General features: G+C 43.3%; 1 protein-coding gene across 1 annotated transcript in view; it reads right to left on the bottom strand.

Moving 5' to 3' along the window:
* Positions 1-589, bottom strand: part of MYRIP (myosin VIIA and Rab interacting protein) — a 196000-nt gene extending 195411 nt beyond the window's left edge. Inside the window, exon 1 of the mRNA XM_090284952.1 lies at positions 294-589. The gene's annotated coding sequence lies outside the window, so the exon portion shown is untranslated. The remainder of the gene's footprint in view (positions 1-293) is intronic.
* Positions 590-17470: the final 16881 nt, after the last annotated feature.

Below are 17470 nucleotides of genomic sequence, written 5' to 3'. Positions count from 1 at the left end.
GAGCTACGTGGCCGTGGGGATCGGAAACCGCCCGGGAAACCAGAGGCAAGCTCCAGCCCCGGCAGCGGGAGAAAGGCGAGATTCCCACTCTGCGACGATGCCCTGGCAAGTTCAGTCCTCCGCCCCAAACCCCCTCCGCAGGGGTGCACTGGCCTCGCTGGGGACCCTGGCTCAGGACCCGCACAGGGTGTGGGGAGACAGGAGAGACACCTCCACACACCAACCCCCGAAGTTGCCGCAACGTAAGAGGGGCAGTGGCGCAAAGCCGCGGGAGGGGAGGGGACTGTACTCACACGCGGTAGCTAGACCGGAGAAGGTCCGTGACCTGGGTCATCGATGGTGGCCAGGCTCGGGCCACCGCGCCTCAGGGTGTCTGGGGCACCTGCCGCAGCACGGTGCGTGTGTTAGGAGATTGCAAGCTGCGAGGCAGGGGCGCAGGTATGTCGGCGCGCCAGCTCTGAGCTGCAACGCCACGGGGCTCAGCCGCCAGAACCGCAGCCGCAGCGGGAGTCCAGGAGCAGGCTGGAGTCGCAAGTGTGGCGGCAGTGGCTGTGAGGGTGTCGCCCGTGCCGCAGGCATCCAGGGCCAGCCCGGCCGCAGCCGCGGCTGATACCCTGGCCCAGCTGCCGGCCAATCAGAGGCGCCCCCAGCGAGGGCGCGTGCGGAGGCGGGGCGGGGGCGCAGGCAGGGAGCGGACAAGAGGGGCGGTGCGCGATGGCGCCTGCGCCACGGCTGGAGTTGCCTGCGCGCGGGTTCCTCTCGAGCTCCTCCGGCGCGCGGGCGGCACGCGCGGGGAGGGCGGGGCGCCCCAGGAGGAGGCGGGGCTGGGTCTGCGCGAGCCCCGGCCTGGGATCTACGCCCCCTCCTGGGCTCTTCCTCGCGGCGCAGTGCGGTGTCCGGGCCCCCGCCCGGGAGTCCCAAAGCAAGAACTAAGGTCACTCCCAGCTTCGAAGTATGGCTTTTCCTGTCCCCAGCCCCTGGGCACCTGGGGGGCCCGGCTTTTCCCTGACCACGGAGTGACAGGTCATCGGATCCCCCGCTCCAAACTGCCGCTCGCGGGCCGGACTGTGGATGTCCTCCAGCCTGAACCTCACCAGAGGCGGCGTGGCGCTTCTGCAGATCACCTCTCCCTCACTTCAGAGTCAGTCCCTGGGTACTTAAAGTCAACGCGGTGACCCATCCCCTGGTCTGGATTCCTTTCATTCTCATGAATTGACTGTGCTAGTGACACTCATTCGTTCCACACATGGACTGGGTTCGCGCTGGGCTGGGGAGCTGTCCCGGGCCACTGCACAGCCAAATCCCCCGAAGCCCCGTCAATGACGCACCGCGGGGTTAGTGAGCCGCGATGGCAGAAGGACGCCCCATGATTGCGACAAGGGAAGAACGCGTCCAGGCCCAGGCCAGGAGCTCCAGGTCCTGGAAGAGCGGCTGGAAGTTGAAAGGTTCCGCTCCAGGCCAGGGCTTCATGGCGCGTTTGCATCCATCAGGCACGAGGCCTGGAATCTTCCTCAGACGGCGCACTGCCTCAGCTCCAAATACTAGGCTGTGAAAACACATCGTCGGTTTTAGCTGCAGAATGGAAGACGCGCCATCAGAATAAACCGTTTGTGGAGCTACATTGGTGATTCCCAAAACCCTGGGAACCCTCAATCAAGGCTGTGGATTGAGACTGTTCTCTGCGCATAAATTGGCGCAGGAGAAATGGATGGCTCCCCCGTTTGTTGATCTGTCCGCAGCAGAAAAAAACAAGCAAGCAAGAAAAACAAACAAAACAAAACAACCTCTCAGAAGGGAACTTGGAAGGTAAAGAAATTGATTCTTTTCTAAAAATCTGTTTTCCTCTCTTTAAGGGGTTTTATTATTATCTACAAACTGGTTCAAGTAGAAGGATGTTTGTGTTTTGTTTCTGTTGATTTATCTGTGCTTGATTGGTATTGACATGGTATGAAATTCGAAAAGTGGAAGTGAGTACCCAGTTCCCACCCTTGTCTCCAAGCCTCTTAATTCTTCTCCCTGGAGGCAACCATTACCATCATATTCTTGTGTAGTTCCCTAGAGAAAATGTGTTTGTCTGATGTTCTCATTTTTACTATTTGTTATACAAAATGGTAGGTCTGACCTCTGGCACGTGTGGATTCAAGGGTTCAAGTGAGGTGTATGAATGTAGAAGAGAATGTAGAATGGGAAAAGATTACTCTCTACATGTGACCCAACAGTGTTTGCATAGGACAAGAATGAGGGCTGGGTTCAAAGGTTATTGACATCATGCAGGTGTTGGCAAAGCTGAACCTAATATATAGACTCACCTCTTTACAAGTCCTAACATCTTGCCTAAGTTGTAAGCATTTTAAAAGAAAGATAAATAAATACATGATAGTTCACTGATTTGGGCAAGGTCACAGATAATCCAGAAAGAAAGTATAGATGGAAATCCAGAGACATTCTGAAGGAGAAAGAGCCCAGTTCCCTATTTGTTGTTCTTTAGGTCAAAAACAGACGCCACTTTGATTCTTCACCAGGGCTATTATTGATTTTTTAAAATCATTCCTCATGAAAGGTTCGGCATTGGAAGATGCCTAGGGTAACAATGAGCCTGCAAGAAGATGACCTAAAATGCTCTCTCCTCAATGACTCCATCCTGAGCTGTCATCTAGCAAAATTTTACTGAATTCCAGCAATAGCCATCCCTTCATTTGCCCCTCATGACTCACAGGCAGTGCCTGTTTTTCCATTTGCTGCATGATCTTGACCCCTGTAAGAGTTTTCATGGAGACTTTCTTTATAAAGAAGAGCTTGTTGATTTGAGTGCCAAAGAAATGTATCATGTGTTCTTTTAAATGTGAATAAGACAGTCCATTTTTTAGCCAGAAGATTGATGAGTTTATACTGAAAGGAAAAGGACATGTCTCAGGAGGATTCTGGGTAGAATTAAAGGGAGATTAATCACAAGACTGGAGTGCCAGTCTGACCTTACCACTTCCTGCGTGTGTGACCTTGGGCAAGTTACTTAGCTTCATTGAACCCTAGATTCTCCAAATAAAATATATGGTTCAATCCTCTCCACTGCCCTGTAAGGTTGTTATTAATTGATATGGTGTATTTGGAATTGCTTTGCACAGAATGAGATTTAATTATGTTAGCTATCTAAAAATTATAATTTTAACCTGAAAAAAATGAGTTCATAAAGAAAGTTTCTGTGCCCTTTTGTTCACCTACCACTTCTCTATCATCTAAAATATATCTAATTTTCTTTTTTTAAAAACGTATCTCTACCTCTTCCATGGCATATAGCATTTGCTATGTTATATTAGTTATTTGGCTATATCTCCATCCAATATCCCCTACGAGAGTGGAAATGCCTTAAAATTGGCACCATGTCACATCTTTGATTCCTTTGGGTGCCTAAGGCAGTATCTTTATAAAAACTATTTAGGAGGAAAAGACAAATAGCATTCTGGGAAAATATCATCAAATAACATATCTGACAAACGATTTGTATCTAGAAAAAAGAACTCTCAACATTCAATAGTAAAAACCAAACAATCCAATCAGAAAATGGGCAAAAGACATGAAGAGATATTTTACCAAAAAGCATATACTGCTGGCCAATAAGCACATGGAAAGACGCTCAACATCATTAGCCATTAGGGAAATGTAAATTAGAAGCATAACAAGGTATCACTATATATCTAACAGAATGGACATGATACATAGTGACAACACCAAATGCTGGTGAAGAAACAAAAACTACGTCACTTATTCATTGCTGGCGGGAATGTAAAATGGTGAGATCACTCTGGAAAATAATTTGGCTCTCTCACTTAAAACTAAAATCGGATCTATCATACAAACCAGCAATTTCACCTTGGGCATTTATTCTAGAGAACTGGAAACTTACATTTCATAAAAGCTCGTACACCAGTTTTCATTGTCTACTTCACACGCACATGCTCCTGGCTGGCAGTGCGCCCAACTCTGCAGACTCGTGAATAAATGCCTCGCTTTGCTGCTCAGAAAAAAGCTTGTACAAATCAAGCCACACAGGACCAGTCCTCAACAACCCCACCATCAGACAGCAGGAGGTAGAGGACCACAACACACATCCACTCTGCTTGCTGTGTAAGGAAACAGGATGGACCCCACTGGACTAAGAAAATACTCATGTTTATGGATGATTCACAGTGGGCAGGAGGGTTCAAAATGGAAATTCTGGATTTTTCTGCTCTTCAGCAATGATTAGTTAAAAAAAAAAAAAAGACATGTGACCATAGGCGTAACTTGAGTTGGGTAAACAGATCATACTGGCCTAAATAGAAACAGAAATGTGGAGAAAAGAATTTATTGTTTCTGGTGAATATAATATTTTTCTCCAAGATATCCTTTAGAATAATTAATATTTTATTATGCAGCTCTTTGTTTCCTACTAAATACTGGCTTTTAAAAAGCTTTGCTGCTTTCTTTCGTAAAGTTGATTCTATCTTGGAAGGACAATGTAGAGGTAATAATAGAATCCTGTCATTCACTGACTAGGATATCCAATAAGGGATCCTGATGCTGGTGAGAGATACTGGTAATAACAATATTATTTTACAGAAATACTGTGGTTACTGACTTACAGAACCTGGATTTGTGACTTTCTCCTCTTAATTTTTATTTTTTTTAATACTGAAAATCACGTCTCCACAATGAAGCCCAGAGTTCTCTGAATCCGGAACCAGTGAAGATGTGTGGCAGCTCACTCAGCCTGCAGCTGTGCTGAGGATTAATAAAATTATCGGTAATTCCCGGAAACTTAGCTAGAGCCCTGTGTGTGAGTGTGCATCTCCTTCCTAACAATCCTCAAACCCCGAGGGAAGCTTTAATTGTCATGATCTAGTTCACTGAGGCTTAGCAATGAGGTTGCTATTGAAATGGCGAATTCGGGAATCACCAAAGACAAGGAGACACACGCACCTGCCCTTTTTCCTTGGTGCCTGACCCTCCCTGCCCTGCCCTGCATTTACTTTGTTCCTTAGTACTTGTCACCCCTTCACACACTATTAACTTCCTTCTTCTGTTTAGTACTTCTTGTTTATCTTCCCCACTAGAATGAAATGTACAAAAGGGCAGAGATCTTTGTTTTGTTCACTGGTATCTCCAAGTGCCTTGAACAGACCCTCGCACAAAGGACGTGCTGGATGAATATTGAATGAATGAAGCCACCAGAGAAAATGCTCATCCATCAACATTTACAAGTCGAAGATGTTCAGAAGCTTTCATGCCTGCTGAATATTCACACTGATATTTTGTAATCAGGGGACCTGAATTTTAATATATTTTAAAGTTCCTTTGAGAGGTGATGAATCGCAGTGCTGGTTGCAGTGATATTACCAGTTCACTGAGGATATTTCTCGTCCCAGTAATCCCCCCTCCACCATGACCACCACTACCTTTAAGACATAGCCAAGAGACTTACAGTTCTAAGAGACAGAAAAGTGGATCCCACTAGAAGATAGAAATCTAAAGGTGGAGGAGAAAGGGAATATAACTTGAAGGAAGTCTCTAATCTATAAGAAGAAGAAAAGGAAGCAGCTCTCTCTCCTGGGGGAGCAAGAGAATCATTTGGAATTAACGTGAGTAGCTAAAAAACACTATTTAGTTTTCCTGAGGATCCAGGACTGAACCTTTCTTGGCCCCCTGGGGAGGATGGTGAGATGATGGAAACCATAGAGCATTTGAGATGGACCCTGAGTACAGAGGGGGTTAGAGAGTTGAGCCCCTGAGAGATCCCAAATTTAGTCCACTAAAAGCCACACCCAAAACATTTCTCATGAACTTTGATTAGACCATAATTCACTCATGCACACGAGAAAAGATGGAACTATAGGAGATTGTGGCCACTACATCCAAGACGACACATCAGTTACCCACTATCTGGTAGCTGGAAGACCTGTGCACTTAGAGGTCTCACCTCTGATATTCTGCCCTGCTACGTGCAGAGATGGCCGGATACTACAAGGAACTCATGTATTCAATCCTATCATCAGCAGGTTAAAGCTACCTGCCCACTGCATCTTCTCAAACAGCCTTGGCCTGCTCCTGATCTTAAACCAGAAGATTTCATCTATTGGAGAAGACACCAGAGAAAAGCGAATCTTGAACTTCATTGGAAGGGACCTTATCAGGTACTGTTAACAAATTCCATAGTGAAAGTCTAGGGAGTTCATCCTTGGCTTCATGTTTTACCACTGAAGAAGTAATTCAGAATTCCACACAGTTGGCAGTTCTACTCCAATAACAGACCTCAAGTTTAGGATTCTCAGAGATCCGCCAGTAGCAGCTACTCTTTGGAAGCAGACAGCTGACCTAAGATCTTTGGAAACTGCAGATAATTTCGGACAGTGGACAGTGCTGCCCAAGACATGGGACTAAGATACCCTGACTAATTCCAGTTTTGTTATTCATCTGCTTCCTAATAACCATTCCTCTGCTCAGACTCCTGGTTGTTGTCCACTCTGAAGGGCCCCTTTTCTCTTTTCTTCCCTCCTTATTATAGTTAGGCCAGAACATCCTCATTCTAACACCATTCTTAGATTATTCCAAACAGTAACCACTGCCCTGAATCTTACTGATTGCTGTATCTGCCATCCATCCTCAGATCATCATGATAAAATAAAACCTCTGGACAACTTCAGTCTTATCAAACAAGATTATAGGGGGTTGCAGCTGACAGCCTTTGCATCTACATAGACAAATGGCCTTAAATCAATGAATTTGGTAGTGCTCTTCTCTCCCAGAAAAAGCACCGATTACAATTGGTTTTACCTCTGAATTCAACCTTCATGGAGTGATGGGCCAATTACTTGCCTCCTAGGAGAGACTCCTTGAGATCCAAATATGTAACTAGGCTAATGTAAGGTCTTTTTTCTGACCTCCCATTATCAACAACCCCTTCTTTCCCGAGTCTCCATGTGCTCCCTACTGGCTACTACTTCTATGCAGCCAGGATGGCTGATCTTGTTTCCCTCCGACTAATACGTACATCCTGCACTTTAGGAATAGTATTCCAAGACTTATGTGTACCCAGAGACCCTAATTCTGGAATCACCAGTTTAGGTAATCCCAGCTCAAATGTAAGTTCTCCAACAAGCCAATCCTTGATTATTCAGGCACTCCAACTGGGAAATTACTAATTATTTACATAAACAATCAGAGCAGTGTTCCCAACAGTGGAAACCTTACAAGCAGAAAGTACTACAAGCAACTTATTATTAATATTAACTTTGGCAGAGGTTATTAGCAATACCATCTCCACCCTAGATGAAATACAGACCAATCTCAACTCATCATCACAAGCAGTGATGGACAATTGCATTGCCGTAGATTTTTTGCTGGCTAGTCAAGGCGGCGTCTGCACCATTGCTAACCCTTCTTGCTGTACTTAGATTTATAAAACAGGCAAAGCAGCACCAGCAATACATTGCCTTAAGGAAAAAGCTACTTGGCTTTTAAAGGTTGATTCTTCTGGCACATTTTTTAATGTTTGTATTTGGTCTGGGTTTTCTGAAGTATCTTATAGGGACTACAGTGATCCCTCACTTATCGCGGGTATTACATTCTAGACCTCTCCCCGCGATAGGTGAAAATCCACAAAGTAGGAACCTTACATTTATTTTAGTATTTATATATATTTTAAGGCTTTATAAACCCTTCCCACACACTTATAAACTGTTCCCAGTCCCTTATTAACCATTCCCAGTCCCTTATTAACCTTTTCCACACTTTTATAAACACTACTGGCGTTCTTAAACATATTCTGCACTCTTAAACCTACGTAACTTAAACAGCATATGTATACAGTACTGCAAAATCCCGCGATATAGTGAAAAATTCATGATAAATAATTAAATATAATATATTTTTTAAATCCCGCGAGACAGTGAGGCCGCGATAAGTGAACCACAATATAGAGCGGGACTGCTGTATTAATTTAGTTTTTGTCCGTGGTCATGATGCTGGTCTCTTGCATTCTCTCCAGAATCTTAAATCCTACTGCATAGCTGTTCTCTTAACAGATAATCACCATGATGATGCACCAACAAAAAAATTCAACAAGAGCTGGCAAGACAATTGATCGTGGAGAAACTGAACAACTGCCAGACCGTGAAGATCTGGATTTACAGCTTTCCCTGACTTGGTCAGCCCCTTCCAGCGAGAGGTTGTCCAAAAGGGAGACTCAGAGGCTGAGTGTGCAAGTCAAAAATGGCCAGCCCATAGATGACGACAGTGGGCTGGCTTACAACCTCTGCAGCAACCAGTTCGGGAATTGAAAACACCTTTATAGCAATTGGTTTGGAGCCATTCACAATTTGTTGGTAATTGCCAGATTTCCTGGTTTTTGCCCCAGCATCCAACTTAGGACCAACCAATGAAAGCCAAATATGCTTTCCAAACCAATCATACAAGATGCCCCGCTTCTGCTTACCCTGCATCCAGATTTCCTATGCCAACAACCTCTAATCAAAGCACACCTAACGCCTTCTTTATTACTTTGATTATAAAGCTTTCCTACTACCATGCCAGACTTTGGCTCTACCAAACATAAGGGATGGTGGTCTCCCTATTTGCATGATCTTTATTTTCACAGCTAGTCTGGAGCTCTGGAAGGAGACGGCCTCCCATGGCTTCCATCTTGCAACACCTAGCAGCTGCAGACAAACAGGAATGGAACTGTGGCAGATTTAAGGTAAGAAAGAACAGGAGATGGTACCTGATACTTCTTTGGCTCTTATACAGTGTAGAAGGGATCCATAAATCCCTGCATACTCCCTGAGAAAGAATGTTCAAGGTGATGTGAGTTGAGAGCCAGCAAGCCTGCAGGGGCCACTTTTGGGAGGAACTAGGCAATACTGTTACAGGGATGTGAGGTGATTTGCCAAGGCCAAGGACCTGATGGGGGTGTGACTGAGCTTCAGAGGTTCTGTCCAGACATTATGAGCCAAAGTGGAGTCAGTTATCCAGGGAAAGACTCTTAAGTCCTCGCCATGTCCAGAACACAGTACCAGTTAGGTTTTGCTGTGTAACAAACCACCCTAAACCTTAGTGATGTAAAACAATAAGCCTCTGTTAGCGCAGCATTCTATGGGGTGGTTAGGTGTCTTTGGAACTGGACTGGCTCAGCTGATCTTGCTGCGCTCATTCAGGAAGCAGGTTAGCTGCTGGCTAGATGGTTTGGAATGGCCTCGCTCACTGAATGAAATGGGCTGTACAACAGAAATCATCTGACAAATGATTTATCTTAGTGATTTCCTGTGCTCCAGCTTCTACATGGTAGATGCTGTCCTCAAAGCTCAAGGTGAATTCCTCCATGAATAGACAAAGAGAAAGAGGTCAAGGCTGTCTAGTGGCTACTTGAGCTCTGCGTTCACGGATCTGCTTTCCTTTCTAAGAAACCCTTCTTTTTCCCATGAGTGCTGCCTGGAATGTTCTTTCTCACAGAACAGGAGAGAACTACAGAACAGTTATCAAGAGCAAGAACCCTGGATTCTAACTTTAACACATCTTCATTTAAAATCTCCATGCTTCATTTTTTCTCATTTTTAAGATGATAACAGTACCAACTACCTCATCAGTTGCTGTGAGTAATACATGAGTTAAAACATGTCAGATTCTTAGAACAGGGTCTGACAATAAGGTATACTCTGTAGATGACAGTAATTATTTTGTTTACCTTAGATCTGGCAGCCCTCAAAAAAATACCACATCAGACTATAATACTGATTTCAGAATGTATGCAAGAGGGGCACATCTTGAGGAGCTAGAGAATCTGTTTTTCCCAGTTGCAAATATTTTGTCAGCATGACTTTCTACGTGGTACTACCATAATTCATTGATACATTTTTGCATTTTTATTTTTATATTTTATAATAGCAAAAATGACACATTCTTACACTGGGAGCCTATATAACATAAAGAAGCATTTAAGGGAGAAATGCACTCAAATTATGGATACCCTACTGTTATATCTATAACATATATATGTTATGAAAATGATGACATAATTCACTTCTAGAAATATTTTTCACTTGTCAAATATTATGTATGCTTCCCCATGTCACTATTTTAATAGCTGCAGATTATTCCATCCCATGGATGTATTAGAATTCATTTCTTGATCCCTGAGTGGTGTACTTACAAGGATGATTTGGTGACTTACCCATCACAAAGCCAGTGTTTTAACAGAAGGTACCCATACAGTCTTCATCTGCTGAAAGATTATTAAGCTCTGTCAATTCTTTCCACCAGATTTCTTCCTCATGTGCTGTGTCTGCCTCTTAGTCTTCATTATTTTTGAGGGTAAGTGAATTCAAGTCAAGTACATCCACAAGTCAGCCAGAGAAAATCAAAAGGCTAGAAGACAGGGCTTATTACGTAAGATTAAAGGAAATAGTATCCTTCTGCCCATTGTCAGTTCTCTCTGTTCTTAACTATTCAAGCATTAGCATCTCTTTCTTAGAGTTTTTGCTTAGTGTTTTTCTACTTTCCATAAACACAGGAGTATCTGCTATGTGTGTCATCCCTTAACATCTTGGGCACAAAATTGGCCAAACTATATTCTCCCTTCATTTTCTGGGAGAAGGGATCTCTGGTATGCTTCAAGTATGAAACAGGGTAGAAAATATCAGTATGTTATGTACAAATGCAAGCATTAAAGCATCCAAAATACAAAATTTGTTGTAAATGGACATCTGTTTCCTTGTGATATTCTATGTTTCGAGTTATGTAAGTAAGTTGGTGAATGAATGGATCGCTCTGGTGTCTGTGCTGGGGACAGGATCTACAAAGGAATGAATGACTAGACAGTTAGAAAGTCCACGGCAGCTCAGTTCTCACATTTGAGGCAACGAGATACAGAGTACACTGTTCACTGGACGTCCATTATTTTTTGCTCTTTGGGAATTATCGCGTTCTCAGTCCATTGCATTCCCCCATATTTTGGGCAGGACCCAAGGCCTGATCACCAAGCATCCAACGCTCTGGCCCTGGTGACTGAGCCAGGTTACTTGAGCTAGGTCACTGATGCTCAGTTCAGGGTCTTTCCCTCAACTATTGAGAAAGAGGGGCTATTAATAAAACTGGACTTGACATGAATAGAATAAATGTCAGGGCTCCTTACAGTCATCTTTCTGAGAGCAAAAGTATGTGCTCCATAAAATAATCACTCCGAGTTCTTTAGTTTATGATTTTTCTGGGCTGCCGGTCTGAGCTGGCCTTGGCTGGATTTGCTTCTTATGTCTATGGGCTGCCCCTGGATAACTAGGCCTGGCTGGTCTACGGTGGCCTCGCCTGGGATGATTTGTCTCTACTGTATGTGGTCTCTGACTCTCAGCAGATTGGCCTCGGCCAGTTCAGAGGGCAGGGGAATAGTTCCAAGGAAGTGAGTGGGAGCATGCAAGGTCTCACGGGCCAGGCTCTGAACTTGGATGGCCTCGCTTTCCCCACAATCTATTAGTCAAAACAAGTCTCAAGCCCAGTTCAGATTTAAAGGGGGGTGGTGGTGGTGTTGGAGTAGACTCCATTTCATATGAGAAGAGCCGCAAAGTCACATTGCATGGAGGTCTACATAGAGGTAAGGAAATAATTATGGCCATTTTTGTAAATAAACTTCCATCATCTACCTTCAAAGCCCAACGATTCATGTCTCCTCTACATACAAAATACACTTCCCTCCTCCCGAGATCTCCTTCCATCTGGAATGGAGTGCACGTTTTGGGGACCTACATCCTGCCAGTGGAGGCTTCCTTTGATTAGAGGCCTGTGAACTAAAAAGACAAGTTATATGCCCCCCAACACACCCAACATAGAAATGTGAGGCACAGATGGAGGGCCACAGGAGACTTTTCCATTCAAAATACCCTGTCAAGGACAAGTCATGCTGTGAAAAATCTTGTAAATGTTATGGACCGAAGAACCTTACCACTTTTGGATGGGGTCATTGAGAGGATGTGGCTGCCAGTTGACCCTTGAGCTGGACCCCAGCGATCTGGAGGCTCCTCACCCTTCCACTGTCCTTGCAATGTACATTCTACCCACCGTTCCCACACTAGGAGCTGTTGCAAGGACGCGGTCTGGAATGAGTTGGTGGTGTTGAGGCCATCTGGACTGAATATGTGACTGAACCCAGTTAAGGCCTCTAAATAACCTTTTAAGATTCTAGCAGGTGGGTGCAGAGAGTTCCTTGTCTTGTGGCCACCCAGACAAACCTCCTATGTAAATTCCCTTGCTTGTTAAACCTGCCACCTTCCAATCTGGAGTGGCCCACCTCTTTCTTTGGTCTTTCTTTTCCTCTGTTTAAGGAACCAGTGTGCAAAGCAACAGTCACAGAGCAGAGGATGCTGCAGACGTTCAGGCCAAAGAGAAAGGTCCCAGCAAGAGGCTGTGGATGGCACTGAGGCATTTTTTTTAAGTGGCTATTTTCTTCCTTGGCTTTGGCAGATGCTGACATAACAAATTCTAATTCTAAGTGACTTGGCCAGATTCCTATCTACAGGTCAACAGGATTTTCTAATAAATAAAACATTCATGCATTTTTTCATTAGTGTATAATTCTTTTTTTTTTTTTTAAGTTGGCATTGCTTCCCTGGCCATTGTGGCTCAGTTGGATGGAGCGGCATCCCATAAACCGAAAGGTTGCAGGTTCGATTCCCGGTCAGGGCACACACCTAGGTGGCAGGTTTGGTCCCTAGTCAGGGCATGTGCGAGAGGCAACTGATCAATGTTTCTCTCTCACATTGATATTTCTCTTTCTCTCTCTCCCTACCTTTCCCTCTCTCTCTAAAATCAATAAGCATGTCCTCGGGTGAAGATTTAAAAAAAAAAAGTCACCGTTGCCATTTTGAAGTGCACCCTAAATCCTGGTATTCATTGAGATTTGATGAGTAAAATATTTATGTTTTGTTTTATTATTAGATATTTAGTGTTTCCTAGGCAATGTTTGTTGTTTGTTTGTTTGTTTGTTTTCTACTAAATCTAGATGGTTTGGTCAGTGTAAACTGATAGCTGCTTAATATATTCTTTAATTCAGTCCTAGGACATATTTTTATTAAATAAAGTTTTTCTAAAGCTTAGATAGCTTTTTAACATTTTGAAAACTTTTCATTGAAGGGTAATATACATATAGGAGAGTATACATGCCAATGTGTACAGCTTGATGACATTACCAATGGAACACACTTGTGTAATCAACATGCAGATAGGAGAGTATTACCAGACCCCAGAAGCTTTCTCATGCCCACGTTCAGTCACAGCTCCTCTAAGACAGGGCTTCTCAACCCCACCACTGTAGGTGTTCTGGACTGGACCATTCTTTACTGTGGGGGACTGTCCTGTGCATTATGGGATGCTTAGCAGCATAAGTGGCCTCTACCACTAGCTGCAGGAAGCAACCCTTATCTCCAGTGTGACAACCAAAACGACTCTCCAAACATTGCAAAATATCCCCTGGGGACCAAATTATGCCTGTTTGAGAACATCTGTTTCTAGAATAATCACTATTATGACTTGTAATAGCATAGATTAATTTAGCCTGTTTTGAACTTTATATAAGTAAACTCATACACTATACTCACAATCTGGCTTTATTCTCTGAATATTATCTTTGGGAGACTCACTCATATTTTGTGTGTAGTTGTAGATGTTCAATTTTGTTGCTGTATCATACTACATTGCATGAATATAACACAATTTTTTTTATCTATTAACTGTTGAAGTACACCTTAGTAACTGCCAATCTTTGACTAATATGTGTAGTTATTTATTACACTTTATATCCCAAATTATATATCATATATTCTTAAAAAATTTTTAACTTAAGGCATCTAAATTTTGGAAATTGTGTTAATCTGGAATAAATCTCATGTTAAGCATTATCAGTAAAGTATTTTTTATGGTAGCTTCATAAGAAACTTACAATGGAGCCACCGATTCTGCGGATGAAGTTGGGAAGGGGAAGAGAAGAAGTTCAAGTTCAGCGCCACCGATATTTATTGAACACCTATGACTGCGAGGCACTGTTGGCGGCTCTGGAAATGTGAACGTGAATAAGACACGTTCTGTCTCTTTGAGAAGTTGGCTGAGCCGTTCCTCCTATTATTGCTGCCTGGTTTTTTTCTCCTGGGGCTGACATGATGCAATGGTACCTCCTGCTTGGAAGGTGGCCTCCGACTGATAAGGACAGTGCCAGGAGAAGGGGGCGGGGGGTGGGCCATGGGGCTGTACCTGCTTCAGGTCTCTGTCCAGAAGGATAAAAGTAGGGAGCCTGAAATTATAGCCCCACTCACCAGGGTCGGGAAACAGGGAAGGGTTTAGAGCAGAACCTAAGCTATGAATCAGCAGGGTACAAGCTGCACGGGGAAAACGTGCCCCGTCCCCCAGAGACCCTAAGTGGCAGAGATGACGGGATGGGACATGGGGAGAGAGGTAGCAGCCACAGACCCCAGGACACCGAGCTAACAGAGGACTGAAATGCGTGACGATGCTCCGTGAATCACTTCGTAACTGAGTCTGGAAAGTTCATTGACATCCACACCACACATCCTGCTAGACAAAGGAGAATGGGAGCCTAGAGAAAGAAGGACTGCAGGGCTTCTGTTGTTTAAAAATAGGCTCATTTGGTATTTAATAGGCATCAACCAAGTCGGGTGGCTGCCCTTTTACAAAAAGAGTTTCATCGGCAGTGTTTTATAAAGCGTCTTTGTCCCTTAGCTTTGTGACTCAAATATTTTAGTAACTGCCTACAACTTTAGTGCAATGAAAACAAAGCCGATATAACTGGTATCACCCTTCCTACTTATTCTTCATTTTGAGGCTTCTCAGACTTACATGCTCCTCCTCGATTTATGTTTGTTTGTTCATTATTACTACACATTTTTTTTAACTCAGTACAATTTAATTAAATTAGCCAATTATGTTGTGAGTTTATTTTGGATTAACTTTCAATTAACTTTGAATTAACTTCCACATTATAATCATCACATTATACACACAAAAAGGTATTTCAATCCATGATAGGAAGGTTCCCAACTTTCATTATAATTATTACCATATATGTATTTGTTACTTAACAGACCATTGAAATAAACCCAGACCTTATTTCCAAGAAAATTTTAGATCAAATTTTAAAAATGATATTTCAACTACCTTTCTGAACTATTCTTCAAGCACCTTGCCTAGTTCATTTAAAAAAAGCAACGGGCAAAGCAAACCAAACCAAACCAAAACTCGCCCAGCTTTTTAATGGCCCTGTTAAGGTGCCAGATCACCCCCTCAAAGCCGCCGCCCACTCCCCCAACACCAGTTAGCCAGCCAGAGAACAATGAGACATTGAGTCACTGAAAAGTGGAGCCTTCATTAACATTGAAAAGTCAGCCTTTTCTGTTAGTTTCTTGTTCAGTGGGAAAATCCCGGGAAGGACACATTTTTCACCGCATTTGTCTATCACATGCTGAAATAACCCAGAACAAGTGCACAAGACGTTCCATTGAACTGCTTGCCTCTCCTGTAATCCAGCTCAGACAGCTTCCACTGCAGGGGGTTTGTACTGGGTGATCACATGGTCACGGAAGCGGTTTCCTCTGTAAAGCTTGTGCTTACTTATTTGTGCGTCCCAGTGTTATAAATTGTTGCTTAAATAGGGATGCTTATTATTTAAAGGAAACTGTGCATCTTTTTGTAAAGCAAAATGTGTATATATGTTCTTTAAAACATTATCTACATATCTATAGGTGTGTGTGTGTGTGTGTGCTCACACATAGCAGTAGCTATCCACCTATCTAGTATGTATGTGTGCATATATCTAGACATGTATATAACACATGTGTACACAGAGAGACATATGTACATATGTGTGTACAGTACAAAGTAATGGTTAAGACTGTGTACTCTGCAACCAGTCTGCTTAAGTTTAAATTCCAGATCCATATAGTAATCAAGTCAAATTACTTAATCCTTGAGTACCTGATTCTTTATCCTAAAACAGGAACAATATTTGTATTTATCTCATGGGGTTGTCATAATAACTACATGTGAGAATATATGCACAGTTCTACACAGACTTAGCATGACATCCAGCACATGCTAAACACTCTGTAAGCATCTGCCTTTAATTAATGTGTGTTTTTGTATGTAGTACAGGTATAGATAATTACCCTCTCTTCTATTTCATGCATCTGGGGTTTTTTGGTATACAGGTTTTTCTCTATGTGGGGATATATGTATACACTTAAAGATGGTTATAAAATTAACTCTACTTCTACTAAATCTTTTTTACTAGCTGTAATCCTCCAGGCTAAATAAATCTAACTTTTCACTTTTGCCCCACATATCTTATACTTCAGAATTCTCCATCTTTTCATTCATCCTTTCCTTGGATCTTCCTAAGGTCTCCACACCTCTAGAGCTGTCAGACCCCAGAGTGTTCAGGTGTTCTACCTGGGAAGTGACGGTGCCGCTGGGAAGCTCTCCAAAGGGCTGTCAGTTTTCCTAGGGCTGACAGCAGCTCCAGTCCCCAGGTCTCACCCCCATGCCTCAGAGTTGGCTCTGTCCAGGGGAGCCCTCTTTCTATAATAACCCAAGTATTATAGACCTGCGGTTGGCCCCTGGCTGCCCATTAAAATCCCCAGGGGAGCTTTGAAGAAACAACAACTCCTACACACTCACCTAAAGCAATTAAATCAGAATCTCTGGAGGGTGTGGCTGTACATTGCTACTTCACAAAAGCTGATGTGTGACTCTTAAATGCAGTCAAGGTTAACGACAAGTGCCATCGTAGAAGGGACATCACCCTCCAACGTTGAGGAATATCACTTGATCCTAAGCCCTACTGCAGATGTTCAGATCTTTGCTCTGCTGCAGAGGAGGCTCAGCACAGTGCCTCCGCATTAAATGTGGGCGGTGACACTGTCCCAGCTCCTCCCCAAAGAGGGCCAGTGGACAGCTTCTCGAAGCCATGCTCCCTGCCTTGTCACCAAATGCCTCCAGGAAAAAATAACTGCACAGTGAGGCCAGAACTTGTGTTATAGAGCAATTGCTCTCTCTTTAGAGGAACTTTTCTTCTGTTGTCACACATATGGTGGACACTATTCAAGGGCATGACACTGTCCTGCTGTGATACCCAGGCAAGGCTCAGCTCCCAGCTGTAATTCTATTTAAGAAAGCATTTAAAAATGCAAGTTAGTGACAGTGACATAATTATAGGGACAATATGAGTTGTTATTAAACAAAGTTAACGATTTGCAATATTCTAGTTACACAGTTCATTTGTTCAATACGTATTTATTGAATGTCTATTCTCTCTAGGCACTAGTCAAGGTGCTGGGCATACAAAAAAATTTTTTAAGACATATTTCCTACTATCTGTGGAAATTACATTTTAGGGTAATTACATTTAAGTGAGGAGACAGACCCTAAACAAATAGACACACAAATGTGT

The sequence above is a fragment of the Furipterus horrens genome, unplaced genomic scaffold (genome assembly GCF_987537825.1).
Source record: "Furipterus horrens unplaced genomic scaffold, mFurHor1.1.pri manual_scaffold_7, whole genome shotgun sequence".
In the NCBI taxonomy this organism is placed as follows: domain Eukaryota; kingdom Metazoa; phylum Chordata; class Mammalia; order Chiroptera; family Furipteridae; genus Furipterus; species Furipterus horrens.
This window is presented reverse-complemented; position numbering and strand designations above follow the sequence as displayed.